This window comes from Simochromis diagramma, unplaced genomic scaffold (assembly GCF_900408965.1).
Source record: "Simochromis diagramma unplaced genomic scaffold, fSimDia1.1 OVJJ01000205.1, whole genome shotgun sequence".
NCBI lineage: Eukaryota > Metazoa > Chordata > Actinopteri > Cichliformes > Cichlidae > Simochromis > Simochromis diagramma.
This window is the reverse complement of record NW_024386782.1, coordinates 6,364,617-6,382,176: the sequence shown is the minus strand read 5'-3', so window position 1 is coordinate 6,382,176 and position 17,560 is coordinate 6,364,617. Positions and strand designations below refer to the sequence as shown.

At 40.6% G+C, this 17,560-nt stretch overlaps 2 long non-coding RNA genes across 5 annotated transcripts in view; one reads left to right on the top strand and one right to left on the bottom strand.

Moving 5' to 3' along the window:
- The window catches only part of LOC120725883, a 47,349-nt gene that overhangs the window by 7,808 nt on the left and 21,981 nt on the right, over positions 1 to 17,560 (top strand). The gene's annotated exons all lie outside the window — the stretch shown is intronic.
- Positions 143 to 15,962, bottom strand: LOC120725900. Its single transcript, XR_005694257.1, has 2 exons — positions 15,653 to 15,962; positions 143 to 1,860 (listed from the first exon to the last, which is right to left on the bottom strand). It is a non-coding gene; the product is annotated as an uncharacterized LOC120725900 (long non-coding RNA).

Sequence of the window (17,560 nt, the reverse complement as noted above, 5' to 3'; positions counted from 1 at the left end):
TGTGTTGCCAAAGCAGCTCTGACCGATGAGCATAGGGACTTGACTTTTGGGAGTGTCTTGCTGGATCAGGATTTTCCAGGAGCATCAGCACCAGATGATGAAAGTTGGGGAATTTGGAATTAATGTAGCCGATCTGTTCTTGCACTGCAGTGGAGAGAGCCATTGCCATAGGAGTCTGCAAGATTGAGTCTATGTCAGAGTAGCATTTAGATGATGCCAGGATCCTAGATCTCCCTGCAAGACGCTGCATTGTAATGAAATACTCAGTGTTCTTCATGACACCAGTCAGTGGTTTTAATCATATGGCTGATCTGTAATTCTACCACCAAGTAATTGTATGTTCAGTTTCCAGCTTCACACGAGACTTTCACATCTATACTGTGGAAGTTGGACAGAGTGGTATGTTAAAGTTGATTTTGTCTCACAGCCTGTATCATAACCAACTTCAGATGTGTGCTGAGACGGAACAATTTCAACATTCACACTGACAACCTTTATCTGTTGGAGTAAACATCTTTTCTTCCCCTGTCAGTATAAACCATTTTCGTTCCACGCCGCCACCGCAGTAATGTCAGTGGAGCTTAAATCTGCTTGTATAGCAGTTACGTGCACACACTGTTTTGACGATAGAAGCTAAACATGAACTTTAATTCAAAGATGCAGACTCTACCAAGTAAACATCCACAGGTCAAAGCAGATTTCAGCTAACAGAGCGAGAAAGCGAAACTTCACACACACAAACACAGGTCAGAGATTCTGTCTCTGTAAAGTCTACATTTCACACTGGAGCCAGTTAAGGAACCTTAAATTTCCTCAGCCAACATTTTATTTTCCTCATTTCTCTTCTCGTCTGACTCCCAAGATAAAGTATTTAAAAATGTGCAAAACACACAAAACTGCTTTTTTCTTAAATCTGATTAATTTCAAAGGATCTATTTTAAGTTTCTCCATTCTCACACAATAAACTGAAGGCCTCCGTCTTGTGACAGATGATTTAGTTAACGATTTCGATCTAAATGGAAAGACTGCTTCAGGATAGCCCGTGTCTCCCAAATTTTCTCCGGATTCCAATTTGTTAAATCTAAAAACAGCATGTTATATGTTTCCTTTCTATTTGTGGCCTCACATGTGAAATAGCCTCTGAAAGGCAGGATTAAAGTGTCCAGCCTGATGGTGTATGAGCCGATTTTAATTACTGAAATGTGAGCCCTCGTTCTGGGTTTGGGGTTTGGGGCTGTCACAAACAAGCGTGACACACACTTTCAGATGATTCATTTTCATATTGAACGCAGACGGTACAGAACATAAACGCACATTTACACACGCACACAGCTGTTGCTGTGGTTTCTCCCAGATAGGGAAGATGATCCATTGTCACGCAATCTGGCTTCTTCTTCAGTATAACGTTACAGCTGTGTTTTCTCTAACATAGAAGAAATACAGGAGGGCACACTGATGGTGCATTAGTTTTGGGACGCTGCAAAGTCAGAGCAAAAATTAGGCCTGATGTGTACATGACTAGTGTGAATGTTCTTCTTTTAGCGGTTTGAGCCTATGGGAGTGTGTACACCTGTGTAAAATTAAACATTATGTAAGAGTTTGTGTGGATAAGGTTGTGTATAAAAGTGCCTGTGTTAATGTGGGCTCTTGTGTGCAGATACAACAGGCCAGATGTCAAACAGAAACAGGTACCTGACTCATGGCTGCAGAATCCAGACAGTGGAAAAGAATGACGATGAGAAGCTAAAAATCCCTCATATCACCTGCTCTGTGTAACTTTGTACTTAAGGTACAACACCAGAAACGTCAGCACTTCAAAATATCCTTTTAGCCCCCAGCATATTGGTAAAATATCTTGTTCTAAGAAAAACAACAAAGTACAGGATTTAAGGGAAGGGGAGCAATCTCTAGCAGAGTTTTACTCACCATCACTGCACACACGGTGATTGATTTATAAATAATAAATCAAACAACCAGTGCTTTGGGTTTTTTTTTTTCAAAGCTACTTCGCTGTTCTGCTTTATTTCATGTTATTTCTCTAACTATTTGTTTAGAGAAAGAAAATACATGTTTACAGCAAGAAATTAAAGAACGTAGACATGATAGCAAAATATATGATATATTATATATTTCTTGTTTTTGCAAGTGCACGAACAAACTTTGGAAAACGCAGTCTGACAGTGAACTCGGGATTCACATTACTGTCATCAGTAATCTGGAGAAACTGTTGGAGAAGCGGCACTTTGTCACTGAGAGGCAGCAGCAGTCAAACAGTGGCACTTTTCTGGTGTTTACCACTTTTCAGAGTGCCAAGTTCACAGTAAAGCAATTGTTACACCAGAAAAAACTAATTTTAAGATAAGTTGCTGTAAATTCTGCATTAACTCACTCACCTGGATGCCAGTAATCTACAATAAGAGTAACTTTACTTTGAAAACCTCTTTTGGAGAAAAAAATTCTGCTGTAATTGAATTTACATATAAGTGCGATGACATAAATTTAGTGACATAAGATAAATTGTTGTAACTGGAATTCCCAGTATTTTCATGTAATTTGTATTTACAGTAAAGTTGCTGTATTTTTGATTTACAGTAGTTTGGTAAAGTTGAGCAACTTTTTGTAGAATTGCACGGGACTATTATGCTTGACATTTTTGTTTGTTTGTAGCGATGAGATGACGTAACATCCACTGATGCAAGCTGCCACTTTGATGTTGTTTTAACCAGTCATGCACTTCTCCCTTTTAGTAGGCTGATGCATTGTGCTGCTGTCACTGCAGATAGGTTGAAAATACGACTGCATGATTGTGTTGGTTTTTTTTACCACCATTTTATTGATACAGAACATACAGAGAAATAATGATATACAGAGGCTCAGAGGTTCACAGATTATACAGAGGGAAATGTTGCAACAATATAAAAATTTGACTTTCTCAAAAAAAACCCTAAAAGAAAAAACCTCTTTGCCTCCCATTTTGACCTCTTCTACAGCAGCGTTGAAGTGGAGGTTTCGTCTGAGTGACGACCTTCTTCAGGAGAATGCTGCAGCAGGTACTCGTGTCCAAACTGCTGGTATTAATGGTACACAGTGATAAGGCAGGTACATTGGGTTCCTTAATCTGAAAGTAATCCTTCATTTCTGGTTTCACAACTGGTCAGCAAGTAATTGTCAAACGTTTGCATGAAGGATTTACTTTGAAGGCGAATGTTCTCTGTTTCCTTTTCACAATTCCACAAGTAGTTGGCGAGCGCAGGCAAGCTGGCGTCTTCCATACAAACTACAGGTAACCATGGCAATCTGCTAGCAACCAGAGCCATCATGAGGAGGTTTTTCGGTGCAACACTGTATACCTCGTTGTTACCAGTTTCACCTAGCACTACCAGCAACCTCCTGTAATCACTTATAAACTAGTTCGGAAATTTCCCTGAAACCAGCAAAATGTGCTTATATCAAAAGTAACAACAGTATTACTTATTCTGCCAGACGCTCTGCCACAGCCTGACCTGGGTTTAATCTTTATTATCGCATTAGCTGTATTTAACAGGTTTAATAAAATAAGTAGAAAGTACTCTTTTACTTTTTTTGTGAGAAGGTTGTAATTTTTAAGGACTTCTTTGCTAATGTAGCCAACTTGCAACTGTCTGTTTCACAGATTTATGAGCGAAAAGGAGCTAATTGAAGGCAAGTCAAATAGTTGTTGAAATACACGGCTTGGCTTAAATCGCATCCAAAGGAATTTTCCTGGGACCTTAAGAAGTGTTGAATACAGCTGGAAAAACTCTGCTCCTGTGATGTTTTAGTAATACCAAACCAACAGAAGCAGATTTCCTCCATCACGAGCTTTACACTGCGAGAGTTAAATTAAGAGAGGATGTGTGGGTCTGTGCTTCCTCTGCTCTCATTAACAGATGATTGCACTCTGGCTTTTTCTTGGAGATTGGCCTTGATGAGCATTTGTGGGAAAAGTCTAATGGACCTTTAGAGGAGGAAAGAAAAAAAATCCCACAACTACTGTTGGAGGCAAGCCAGCTATAATGCTACATATGTAGTACAGTATATAGGAAACGCTAATTGAACATGTAGATTGCTGCCGTGTGCTGTTGTAATTAGACAGATGGTTCAGACTGCAGCTCGATGATTCGATGTTTCTAGAGGGCCTAACTCCGGTTCCTGCTGAACTGAGCCAGTGCTTGTTAACATCTAACTGTTATCAGCTCAGTAGGCACAGGAGATTGAGCCCAGGCACCAGCACCACCCTGCTTTCACCACAAGGGCAAGCAAACAACAGGTATACAGGTAAGGTAACATAAAAACAGACAGGTAAAATAAAAAAAAAAAGAGGCTTTAAAAAGTCGATTTAAAGCAAAACCTCCTGAAGATTACAGAAGAATATTTCCTCGTGTGTATGTCTTATGTTATATCTTGTCATGTATTATTTGAAACTTGTGCCCCTACATCACTAAAAAGGACATTTAAAGGGCTCAGTAGAAGCCACATTTAGTTCTACAAACAGTATTAAAATTCATTGAACGCTTAGGATTTTAATAAGAAACAAATTTCCATGTAAGCTTTAGATAGCAAGGAAAAGACATAGAGTTAGGGACTATTTTTTATTGCTTAGTGAAATGTTTTTTGATTTTTGGTTCACAATCTCAGTCCTGATTAAATTGAACTACTGAACTACAGACCGTGCCAAAAGTGATGTCACAACTGCTGCCGTGCGCCACATTTTTAGCTGTGCACCTCTTGATTTCTGTACACTGAGGGCTGTGGGAGCAATGCAATTTCAAATTCCTGTGTCTGATCTGTACATATGGTACATTTAACTGAATTTGACTTGACTTTGGGGGCAGTGGTGTGACTGCAAGAGGGCATAGGGTGCCATGACTGCCCCCCACCAATGCCACAGAAGTAGAGTACTAATCTTACAAAGCCCAACATCATTGGATGAAAGGATGAATAGGACCAGTACAAGTGTACTGAGTACATTTAGTCTAGTACAGGTTTAACATGCGTGCACTTAATTGAAGTATTTCAATGTTGTTCTGTTTTCGTTTTTTTCCACTATATTTGGTACCCTTTATTTTAAAGCTTTATTATTTTGCAGATAAATTGCATTCTCATAGATTATGTTACCAAGGTATATAAGTATTTAAAAGCTTATTATTTAAGTATTTAACAGCTTGAACATTAAAGATACATATAAACTTAAACGGGTGAATAATACATTATGACTTTTCCCATTATAAATTCAATTTTCACTACCAATTTTATTTGGACTTGTCCGATACCAGCACTGATGTTAAGCTTCTAAATCTATTGTTGAAAAGTACACTGTACATTAAAAGACATTAACATATTAAAATACATAAAAACGGAGTCGGATTGAAGACATATTTTATTATTCTTAACGACATTAACAACATTGTTCGAATTCCCGTAGCTCTTATTTTAAACCGTGTGGCGATTGGGTGAGCAAGAACGATAGAGATAGCTGCTGTAAACACAGGATAACCCCTATGAGAGTGCCGTGATGCTTCTACAGTGTTCGGCGCTGAGAAACATTTAAAAACCATCTCAAATCTCCAGATTTAAACAAAGAACAGTGTTAGTAGCACTGTGTAATCAACATACAAGTTCACAGAAGTGTTTACTTGAAACATGAATACACACATGCACGGACACACAGAGATACACACAAAATCAGTACCTTGCTTTCATGACCACCCAGACAGTAAATGAGCCCAGGGTTCACAATTACGCCGCTACTTGTTTTCCCGATGGGACATTTCCTGTACTTCCTTCCTGTATGAGTAAGACTTACCCGTCCCTCCCTCCTGCCTACGTCTAACCCATCTTTCTTTTTTCATAAGCCTTATCTTTGTCCTCTCAGAGAGCGCACAAAAGACTGCTGCATAACATGCATAACAGATGGTATAATGTAGACAGCAAGAGAAGAAGGGAAGTGCACTGCAGAAACCCTTTGAGTCGCTCCATCTGACAAACTGTAAAAGAGAAGCTTGTTGTTTTCATGTTAATGGTTTGGTAGGAAATCACTGTGCTCTCTGCTACAGCAGATCAGTTACACAACCAATACAGGATGTGCCTCATGCACCCTCAAGCACTCTCAGCAGTGAGAGCAGGACGTTAAACGCCCAAAATCAATTATATATTGAATTATACATCATATAATGCTAGCAGAACATAATTTTTAATAAAAAAACAACCAACCAAACAAACCCTTGATTACTTGTTGATATCTTACATCTGTTACGGCAGAGGGAGCAAAGAGCCGGAAAGGTTTGAGAGGAGCGGAACTTAGCCACTGTGAACACAGGACTTCACTGAACTGTTCACGGAGCGAGCTAAGTCCTTCACCTCCACCAAACTAATGCTGAAGCCGTCTGGAGGACACTGCATCTACATTTTGTAATGCAGGGCCTGAGCAAGAATACACATGGATCACTTTTTAAGGGAAACGTTTAACATTTCTGGAGTGTTAGCCAAATGTTAGCCTGGGCCATATATACCATTGACCACAAAACGTTTTTTTCTCTTGCACTTTAATAAGCTTTATAGGCGCTCTTATGTTGGTTTTTACCTCTAAAATGAACCAGACTAACCATGCTTTCACCTTAGCTAACTGTGCTAACCCTAACCACAACCTACACTTTGGGAGAATAGGTAGCAAACTGTTCTTTTCGATGACAAACTGAAAAAAAGGCCGAATCACAAATATCCACTGAGATTATCTCAAATTTAGCACTAAATGTGGTTTAGAACATTTTTTGTATGAATTACTTTACACAGTTTAACAGCATCTTAGCAAATGGGACCTTTAAAACATAAGATTGATTCATTTTTTTCGAACCGAGAGGATGCGTCAAAGTATTTAGAGCAGCGGGCTGTGCTAACGTTGATGTTGCCGAGCAGCCGTCAGGCGTAGGAGACGTGGGTTTCAGCTGTAGCTGGTTGGAAATCCCTGGCAATGTGATTTACATTACATCACAACCAAATCACTCTGCCAGGAATCCCTCCAGCAAAACCAACCATTCAGTATCCTGTTTGTGAAGACAGAAGCTGAGGAGGAAGACGGTACAATTTTAGAAAGAAAAAAAAAGATGTAAGTCATGGTGGAGAAGAGAAGGTTGCAGGTGAGGCCAGAGAGAAAAAGGAAAAAAGGGCACAGACTGCAGGTGTCTATCTGCGTACACATCAGCACGGCAGAGTAGATTTACCCCTTCATCACTATGTCATTATGGGACACACACTTTTAAATGGTAACACATGCACACCCACATGTCATACTTGTGTTGCGTGGTGTGTGTGTGTGTGTGTGTGTGTGGGGGGGGGGTCAATAGAGTTTTCTTTCACTGACGCACCTGGACAAACAGATCTGCATTTTAAATCTATAGGCTCCGGGTTATTGTAGGAACTCGCACAGGTGGGTCACAGAGTGTGTGCGAGTGTGTTTGGAGCTGAGCAGGACTGTGCTGATTATATTGCTACGCTCTCACATACAGCAATCACGCAAGCCTACAATATAGCCACAGTATGCTTCTGGCATACATTGCATGTTACAAATTATAAACACTGGATTTCTGTTAGGTTTGGAGTATGCAGTATGAGAACAGCAAGCCCTCGAGAGTGAAGAAAAGGACTTGGCTTTGGTTAGGGCTAGCTACACGACTATGAAAAGACTGGAAACAAACAGCAGGAACACAACACGCTATGAAAGTGACAGGCATACAGCTCGTATACAGGCATACGAACACAGAGTAATCATTTTTCCATAAAACATAGTCAATTCCAAAATAAAACAGTATCTGCTCATTTGCCACACCAGACGAGATGTTTCACCCATGAAAGTATTTTATTTTGAAACGTGTCATTTCCATTTCTATGACAATGGCCCGTTTTAGTTATTGTAGCCTTTGTGAATCGTTAAAGCTTGTCTCTCTGTGATTGAAACATCCCAGATGAGGTGTCTGTCAACATGCTGACGTTTTAAACCATCATTATTCTCCTTTAATGACATTATTACTTTACCATAAATACTTTTTACATGAGCACTCAGTAGTCATTCTACATTGCTATATACTTTGTATCTTTATTATCTCATTACTCAGTATTTTGGGGATAGACCACACCCATAAGAAAAATCCATAATATGTGTTGTGCAACTTTGCCTTTAGGTTCTCTCTTACAATGCGATCGTTTGCTTTTGACTGACAAGATTGTCTCTATTGTCAAGATTGATCTGTCTCTACAAATGTCCTGCAACATATGCAATTAGGCAACTTTTCTCTGAAACATGAAAAACTTTCCTGGTGGCCTGTATTCTTGATTAAGTATTAAAATTAAAATAAGAGCCTTTTCTCCAGGTACCGGAGAACATGAGAAGGCAGAAAATGTGACCTGACTACTGGGAAAACTGCTTCCTGATTTTGCATCCAAGAAACAGGAGTAAATGGGGCGCATGTGGCTGGCTTTTCCAAATATTTATCTCAACACAGTGTTTGATAGAAGAGGAAATATGAATAACCAACCCAGAGTAAACAACAGCCTTCCTGTCTGTTCGACACTGATATTCTCAGTTAAATGTTTCTGCGCCTGCTGGCCATAACTCCTGGAACTGTTAATACAAACGTGTTAAAAAAAATGAGTTTTCTTTTAAAATGTGTAGAGCCCGGATGTGTGTGAACGCAGCTATAACACACCAGAATGAGCACATTGACCTACAAGTTCGAAAAATCTTTTAAGTGCTAAAGCTGGTGCAATCAATATTTCTATATTTTCAGTGTATTAAAATACAATAGTTGCTCAATGTGACAATGTTTTACAACAATTTGTATCAACTAATTGTGTGCGATTGCACAGCTTCATGGAGAGGTTTTGTGTTTTTCAGAGCCATCAATTTTCAGCCAAAAGTTAAATGAATACATGAAAAATCCAAAAAAAGGGGTCTAAAAACTCCTGTATACCAATTTAATCACTAGCAGTTACTATTTTCCATGCAACACACAGGCTCCATGGTGTCAAAGTCAAAACCCCTGTTTCAGTTCTAGGAGGAGACACAAACTCGACCTCGGGGGGGGGTCACAAGCCTGGATAAATGGGAGCGTTGTATCAGGAAGGGCATCTGTGCCAAATCAAAACATGTGGATGCATCTGTTGTGGTGACCCCTTGGGAAATAAGAGGACAGCATTTAGCTGCCTCAGCAGTTGATGGCGACCAAAACAGAGCTAACAGGGGCTGCGTGGCAAATAATTGCTAAGGCTGCAAGGACGACCAAAGGTGACCAGAGATCATAAAGCGGGAATCCAGTGACTTCAAGTGACTACACGAAGCTGGTGGACATTGAAGACGTAAACCTGAGATTACAGTGAATAAGGTGACCTGGTAGTAAATACGTTAGAGGGTTTCCTAGGCAACCAGCACATGAAATGTCTGCAAGCAACCAGCTTAACAGCTTTTCACTGAGGTGATAATACGTCACCGCTGTCCTAAAGCTTTTTTTCTAGTTGTTTAATTGCTTTATGTTTGTGCTAATAGTTGTCTTATTTTGGGTCTCTACTCTGTCTCAAACGTTTGCGTCTCCTGTTGTGTTTGTCTGGATTCACAGCTCGCTGACAGTAACAGCCCCGAGCTAGTCTGTTCCTGGGCTCAGCTTTGACAGTCAAGTCGCGGTAACTCGATAGCTTGGTGCTGTCTGCCTTTCTCCATCCACATTTCCATCTCCCTCACATGCTCTCCAGCTGTCAGACACCAGCCTATAGATGTATATATCCAGACAGTGAGGTGCACTCATGCAGAGCCGCTGAATTAATGATGGCAGGAGTGACAAACCCACACATAGGGGCTGTTAGACGAGACCCTATGTGAGGGTTTTATCAGATTTTGTTTGGGAGCACCAAATTAGCAGAAACTGACACTGCTAAAGTTAGACACAGGATGTGGAGCATAACCCTGATTTGTACTTCAAAGGGGTTCATCACATGTCTCCAAAGACAAACTCACATGACAACATGGAAACAGAGTCTAACATTTCAACCAGCATAAAACTTGTTCACTCCTTGCCTGTGGCTGCCCCTGGGCTATGGGTGTTTGACAGCTAAATGAGCAACAATTGGCCTGGCCGAGCTCCAGACCGCCTGAGCTACTCAATAACAGTTGGAGGAACGTAGATGACTAATGCCCTCCACTCAGACTTCACACTGCTTTTTTTTTGTTCTTTCCCATTTTCCACACTTCAATCTTTCACAACTGAGCAACTGGCAAATGCTGCTCATTGCAACACGTTTGACTGTTTGTTTCTAAATGAAAATCACAGAAGATGTGACGATAAATGAATGAGGTTAACAGTTACGTGCAGGTCTTCACTGTATGTATATAATACTGAGAGGTGCTCCTGATTTTTGACCAATCAAGAGTGGAAATGGCGTCACGGATTGAAGGAAGACATCTCGTGACAATTAAAATCACTTTTTGAGCCGCTGCACTAAACGTTTTTCTTTCCACTTAGAGTGCTCATAATAGCACACTGCTTGCAGCCACGCTCGAAGCTCATCTGCTGTGCTGCCTTTGCAGAACATAAGTACTGAAGCGCTATATCTACGAGTGCTGGCATGTTCTTTAGAATGACAGGAATAAAGTTTGCAGAAAATTGCTTTTTCTCACCCTCCTTTTATCTGGTGGAAAAGTATGCTTGAAAAACAGAGTGCTGCTATGGCTATGCTGACAGCGCATCAATTTCCTGGCTGCCACCTCAATCTGGGGATGCATTAACCAAACACTCAACACATAGATGGACCTCATATATGGGAGCCCTCGCTGACTGCTCAACAATTTCTGCTCCTCTCACCTTACCTTCGCTCTCTGGAGAGCTACTAGCCAGAGCCGTTCCTCTTGTGATTACCCCGTGATTTTAACAGCCTCAGCTGTGCTGTATTTTGGCTAGACACGTTTTTTCTGGGAGCAGGCCAAGGGCACACATGATTGGTTGGGGTCTGTCTGAGGCTTGTGCATGGTTGATTTATCCCAGTTTGACCTGAAGCGTTCAGTATCCCGCGCCAAAGAAAAAAATAACAGCACCTGCCGGACACTTAGATCATCAGTTTCTGGCACTTTAGTCATAATGTTCAAAGGTTCAAAGTCATTCACTTGTCAACATCTTAAGGTGGCTTAATTCCAGTGCCCATGTGGACAAAGTGGGCACTGCGTTTTTTGCAAATCTATAGGAGGGGTTTCCTGAGCCTGCAGTGCAGTTGGCTTTATGCTCGTGATGGCGCGAAGAGAGGCGGGCAGGAAGAGGGATAGAGTGGCAGAACAGAAAGGGAGGCTGAGATAGAAAAGAGGAAAGTCAGACGGAGGAGACATGACGTGTGTGTAGACAGCAAGAACTTTAACAAGACTAAATAGCTTCAGAGATTGAGGGGTTTAACTTCAGATGTCCTTTAGCTGCCTTTTCACAGCAGATTTGTGCTGTTGCACTTGTAATACTCAGAGCCAGGAGCCCACACACAGCACAGAGTGGTTTTTTTTTTGGTTAAAATAACCTAAAGTAGTGTTGTTTGGAGCGATATTTTATGCATTATATAGAGAGAAGGTCAGATTGAACTCTGGCTTTAAAGGCTCTCTTATATGACATTCAGTGGTTCCACTTTATGTTTGCTTGACATTTTCATATGAATAGCCTAAAGCTATTTTCAATAATCTACCTATTTCTTTTAGCCAATCACTCCACCCTTTATGGGCTACTTTTATCTGTCTTTGTCAAAGCAACAACTTTGTGGCAATTATAGAACTCAGTAGAATAAAATACCTAGACGTTTCCTTTGGTCTTTTATGTTTTGCAGGCGGGGAAAAAGTTTTTCTTCCCTGTGCTTATTAGTAGTAATTTAGCTCAAAAGATGAGAGAAACCAGGACATAATTATTTTATAATTGAATGCATGTTCAACAGCTCCTCTGGTAGTCATCTGAAGACTTTCACGTTCGAATATAACCTGAATATGTTTTTTCCACATAGAAGTCTAAATTGTCGACACATGTGTAAAAAAACAAAAAGTAAATAAAAAATTGAGAAAACAAAATCTGCAAAATAAGGATAATTACAAGTCATAAGATGGTTTACATTTGCCTGTAAAATAAATCAACACAAAATAATTAGGTTGAGGTTTGGCCACAGCAGCCAAATCACTTCTGCAGAAATGCCGTGCCCACTAAATCTCTTACAGACCAACGTCGCAGAAAATCCGGAGGCTAAGAAGCCTTTAAAGAGTGCTTAACTTTATTTACCTCCCAAGATGCCAGCAGGGCAGTGCAAGGTTTTGGAGCCCTCTGTGGACTTGAGGCCTCAGAGGGACCTCCAAGTTACCAAATTACTGCTCTGGGCACTTGGAACTAAACAGACCCTTTAACTTGTTAAGACCTGCGATACTGCAGAATAAAGCATGTATAGGAATACTTAGTTTCTTCTGTGACTGCAAGCTTAAAGGTGCAGAGGCAGCAGTATTGATTTGATCTGTGTTTATTTTTGAATGAATGCTGAATGCATCCTTAAATAATTAAATTACAATCTATATACATTATCAAATTTCTCTGACTGTTTAGAAGCTGATAATTTGTAGACTGACAATGACTGAGATTTTTTCCTTTCTCTTTTTCCTTCTTGCCATCTTCTTTTTTTTATTAATGTTTTTATTCCTTTCTATTAATTTTCACATGAGTGCAATCTGATGAAGGACTTCAAAGTCCGTCAGCGACGTTACTTGATTCTGGTTGCTATTAAACTTGAAAAGGACCAAAACGTTTGTTTTACTTTTTTAGATTTTTACATCCATAATTTAGTTTATAGTTTTAACCATTTGAACAAAACAATACGTTTTAATTAATAAACGATGCCAGATGCTTAATTGCTGTGAGGTGAAGCTATGTTCAGGCCCATCTTCGCGAACTAGAACTTAAACATGTTGTTAGGCGTCGTCGGTAGTTGTGTGTTCGCTCTGTTACGACGTGTTAATTGATGAGAAGATTAAAACCTCTCGAAAGCTCTGACCTTAAAACAATCCTGACAGAAATCCACACTGCCAAATACAAAATGAATTCTTCAGAGGGTGATGTCTGCAGTCAACCTGCAGTTCGCTTTGAAGAAACCTCACAAGACCATCCTCGAGCCAAGCAGCAGCATCAGTCATAGTTTCCCACACATAAATGAAGGTATAGGGAGTTTATGGGCCTTGGAAAAATGCAATAAAAGAGGCTTTCTGTGAATGCAGCCATCTGTGGAACTTTTAAAAGAACTTCCTGTAAACAAGCCTGAGGAGAACAAATCCCCTCACGCTCTTCCAACGCTGCCTCGTATTAGCCTTTCATCTTTGTTTTCCTCCATTTTTTTCCTTGCTATTCTACACTTCCAGTCTCCGATCTCTGACTTCCAACTTTCTTTCTGTCTGCCACTTCATCCAGTCTGTGTCAAAACAGCTCTGTAGTCTCCCTCCCCTTCTTCTAAAGCACCCTGTCGAGCTTCTTTTTCCTCACATGTGTTAAATCCTGGATGATCTTTTAGCTTTATAACAGCATGTTCCCAAATTTGGGGAATTTATTATAGATAAATACTAAAATCTAAATACTAAATACTAAAAAAAACCAGCTTCATTCGAGGGTGTTATCCAGGCTTCCACTGTGCACGTGAAATATCAGACCAATAAATTTCAATCAGCGAGGCCTGGACACTGTCACAGCGCACTCTGCTCTGATGTGTGTTTTATTCGATCCGGTGCTGATGTAAAGCAGTTTTATGGCACTGCTGCAGTTTGAGCGTTTTCCTGTAATTTTCTCTGCTTCTTGCAAATTAAAATATCATCAAATTGTTTTTGTGTGCTGCTGCTGCAGCAGGCGTTTTTGGATATTTAAAACTATCTGTTTTAATAAGTGTCAGCTGCAATTATGAGGCAGATGCATCACCGCTGGTGTAAAAACAAGGAAAAAGTACATTTCATACTTTTAGAAATAAGCATGTGTGAAATATTATGAAAATTAAAAGCAAAATGACTCCAAAAACAGCTGCAGATGCTTAAAGTACTGACTTATTTCGTATTTTCATGTCAACAGCAGTTTGTCACGGTGACATGCTACTGCTCTAAGCAGCGCTTTGTTCAGTGCTCCCGCTTTTTTTTCTTTTTTCTTAATGAGAAGTTAAACTATCTCTTGACAATTTCAACACCTCCCTCTGACACAGACTGAGGCAGGTGTTTTTCTTCGCTTTTTTTTTCTTCTCAAGTCAGAGTTTGATATGTTTTGCCGTAGTTTTCTGGACAATATCAGTTAGATTTTACTGCTCGCTGAGGAAACCCAGACAGACTGGTAAAGCCACTCGAGTACGCAGTGAGTTGTGGCCTGTGTGTGTGTGTGTGTGTGTGTGTGTGTGTGTGTGTGTGTGTGTGTGTGTGTGTGTGTGTGTGTGTGTGTGTGTGTGTGTGTGTGTGTGTGTGTGTGTGTGTGTGCGCAACTGCAAAGTGATGTAAGGTGGAATAGCCCGGCTACTTCCTCCATCTGTGCCAATTTTTAACGTATGGAGAGAAGGAAGGAAGAGAGACTGAGAAGAGCGAGGGAGAAAAAGAAAAGAGTGAAGAGAAGCCACGTGGCCTGAGCTTTATGTTCTCTTTGTTATACGTCCGTCACCACATTCAGAGTGATTCAGATCACCTTTGAAAAAACTTGTTGACTCGTTATCAGTTATACAGTTAAACATGAAACAGTCAAAACAGCGAAAGAAATCCCAACGAAAAGCGATTTGTAGCTTTGGAGCAATGAGTTGAGTTGGTGAGGAGAGCTGAGGCAGGCTGAAGAAATGATGAATTGAGGATCCATTTATATTTGTAAACATATGGAAACTTCACCCAAAAAAAAGCCTCAATGTAAACAAATATGTTTAGCAGCTTATAAAAGGGGAAAACAGCTGAATAGCCGGCCATTTACACACAAGTGTGAGCGAGTGAGTAATATTAACCTTCTAATCTTCAGCCAGCAGAACGGGCCTCGCTTTTACGCTTACTCGCGTTCATTCCTTCACCTTAACTTTAACCACTCGTCTGAATCTGAACAATCTGCAAATTATCCTAATAAAATAAAAAAATAAAAAACTTTTATGAGATTTAAATTGACAGTTTTGTACTGTTCTTGTAACACATTTTATAAGTTTGCCGCCTCACTAATCCTTCTACCGCTCCGTCTCTTTTTATCACTTTCCTCACAGACACTCCTGACCTGACCTTTCTGAAGAAATTAGCAACCACAAGACAAAATAACTAAATAATTCTTTAAACATGCACTTGTTTAAAGGGATTCCCAGGAAATAAAGAAACAAATAAATAAGCCAATCAATAAATACATTTTCCAATTTTAAAACCTTGGTTGTAAAACTTTTGTAACTGAGCATCTGTCACATATGGCAGTCTTGCAAGTGCTGCAATTCCTCTGTGGATGTTGTTTTTTTTGGTTTTGTTTTTTTAAAGTAATGCATGTTCATCATGAAGGGCCCCCCTTCTCCCTCACCTCTTTCATTTTCACCTTTGTATGCGCTGCCACATACAAACTTCACTCAGCTCCAAAACCTTAGAGAAGCAAGCAAGATTTGTTCTCATACTCACACACATCTTCGAGAGGAGACAGATAAAAGCGAGCCCCTGAAGCCTCGACACGCTCGGAGCGAAGAGATCCAAAAGTCAGAGAGCTCAGAGAGCGCGGCACAAAGTCAACACAGGTCACAGCAGCGCGCATACTTGTTGCTCACAAAAGCCTCCGAGCTCAAGTCCGAGCTCAAACTGTGCTCCAAGCGGTTGCTTTGCTCCACCTCCTTAAAACTCCTCTTTAAGTTGAAGGGTGTGGACTGACTCAGAGCTATGACTACAGAGAGTCCACATCATTCACACAAGTTTGCCTCTTCAAAACCACACCCAGCAAGAGAGAGAGAGAGGGAAGGAGAGAGAGGGAGGGAGAGAGGGAGTCACCCAGCAGAAAGGGAAACACTGAAGTTTTCCTTAAATAACAACAGAGGAGGAGTGAGGAAACTTCTGGTTTCAGGGTCACCCATAGCCTTTAAATAACCAGGCAGTAGGATCTGTTATGAAAAGTAAATTATGACACAGAGCAGCGATCATTTCAGGATGTTTATGTTATTCTGGAGAAGCTCTGTGCTTTTTAAGATGGCGGTAGGCGTACGGTGGGCCCTGACGTTAAACTTTAGATTAACTAGATAAAAGAGACTCGTGTGCGTGTGTGTGCGTGTGTGTGCGTGTGTGTGCGTGTGTGTTCGGGCCTCCCCACGCTCCCCCCTGTGAGTGTGCATCCGGCTGCTTAGCGTGTACATTTGCAAACACGTGCATGCGTTCATGTGTGTTTGAGTAGGCACGGCTGCAGCCTATAGTTAAGGCCTGCCTATGCCTTCTTGTTGATGGCTAACAGCTGCCACCGCTTTCCTGTCTGAGTGGGTATACAATCCATGCTATGATGTAGTAATCATACAGTATGCCTACATCTGTTTGGCGTTAACCAAACACGTGTGATCCCAGAGCAATTCTTCCATCCCTCCGTTTATTTGATCTCACTTTATTATAACAGAAGGCCCGTTGGTGGCTCCTTTCATCCAAAGGCTTTTTACAGCGCCGTGAATAGTGAGGGTGGCGCGGCAGGAATCAAGCTCCTGTTTGTCGCGACGTCTGTGCCACGTTCTGCCTTTTGTCTCACATCGCAGTCAGTTTCACAGCGTATCTGAAATAAACAGTGCTGTCAACAAGCGCTACGCATTTACCTTTTTAGGACAGGGCATTCGCATTTACACAAAAGACCACAGCTGAACATGTTTCCCAGTGCCTTAAAACTTCTCTCCCCTCTCTGTGTTTAATTTCCATTTGTCGATGAATAGAATTTTTTGGCGCTCTAGCTCACATTTACGGCAACAGGACTGTGCATGTGGGATCCATTTAAAACAAAACACAGCTCTCATGTCGCTATTTGCACCAGTGTGTGTTTTTAATCATTTTAGGACAACGCAGAGCTCTGTGACCTACACAATATCAGGATTTGACTACACGTTGACAGCACTAGCAAGTCAGCTCAGTTCATTGTTGGTTTTGTTCTTTTCTTTTTTATTTTGTGGGATTTTTTGACACTGAGAGATTCATATTCAGTTCAGTCTTTTGTTTTAGTAACTGAGACAATTCTCCAACTCTAAAATCTCACTACGCCAAATGTTCTTTCGTTGGCTGCAAAGGCGAACACAAAAGGCTTTGTGCGCTCCCGGCAGTGGATTTCATTTAATTTTCATGAACACAAGGAAAATGCTTCAAATTAGCACACAAAAGGAGCATACTCTGAAATTCTAAACACTTTAAGACTGATTTTGAACAAATAAACAAAGACTAGATGTGGGTTGCTGTCTTTTCATGTTTTTGTCTTTTATGGTACATTGCAGCCCAATACTCAATTCAGTTTTATTTATATAGCGCCAAATCAATATTGTAAGGTAAAAACCCTGCAATAATAGAGAGAAAACCCCA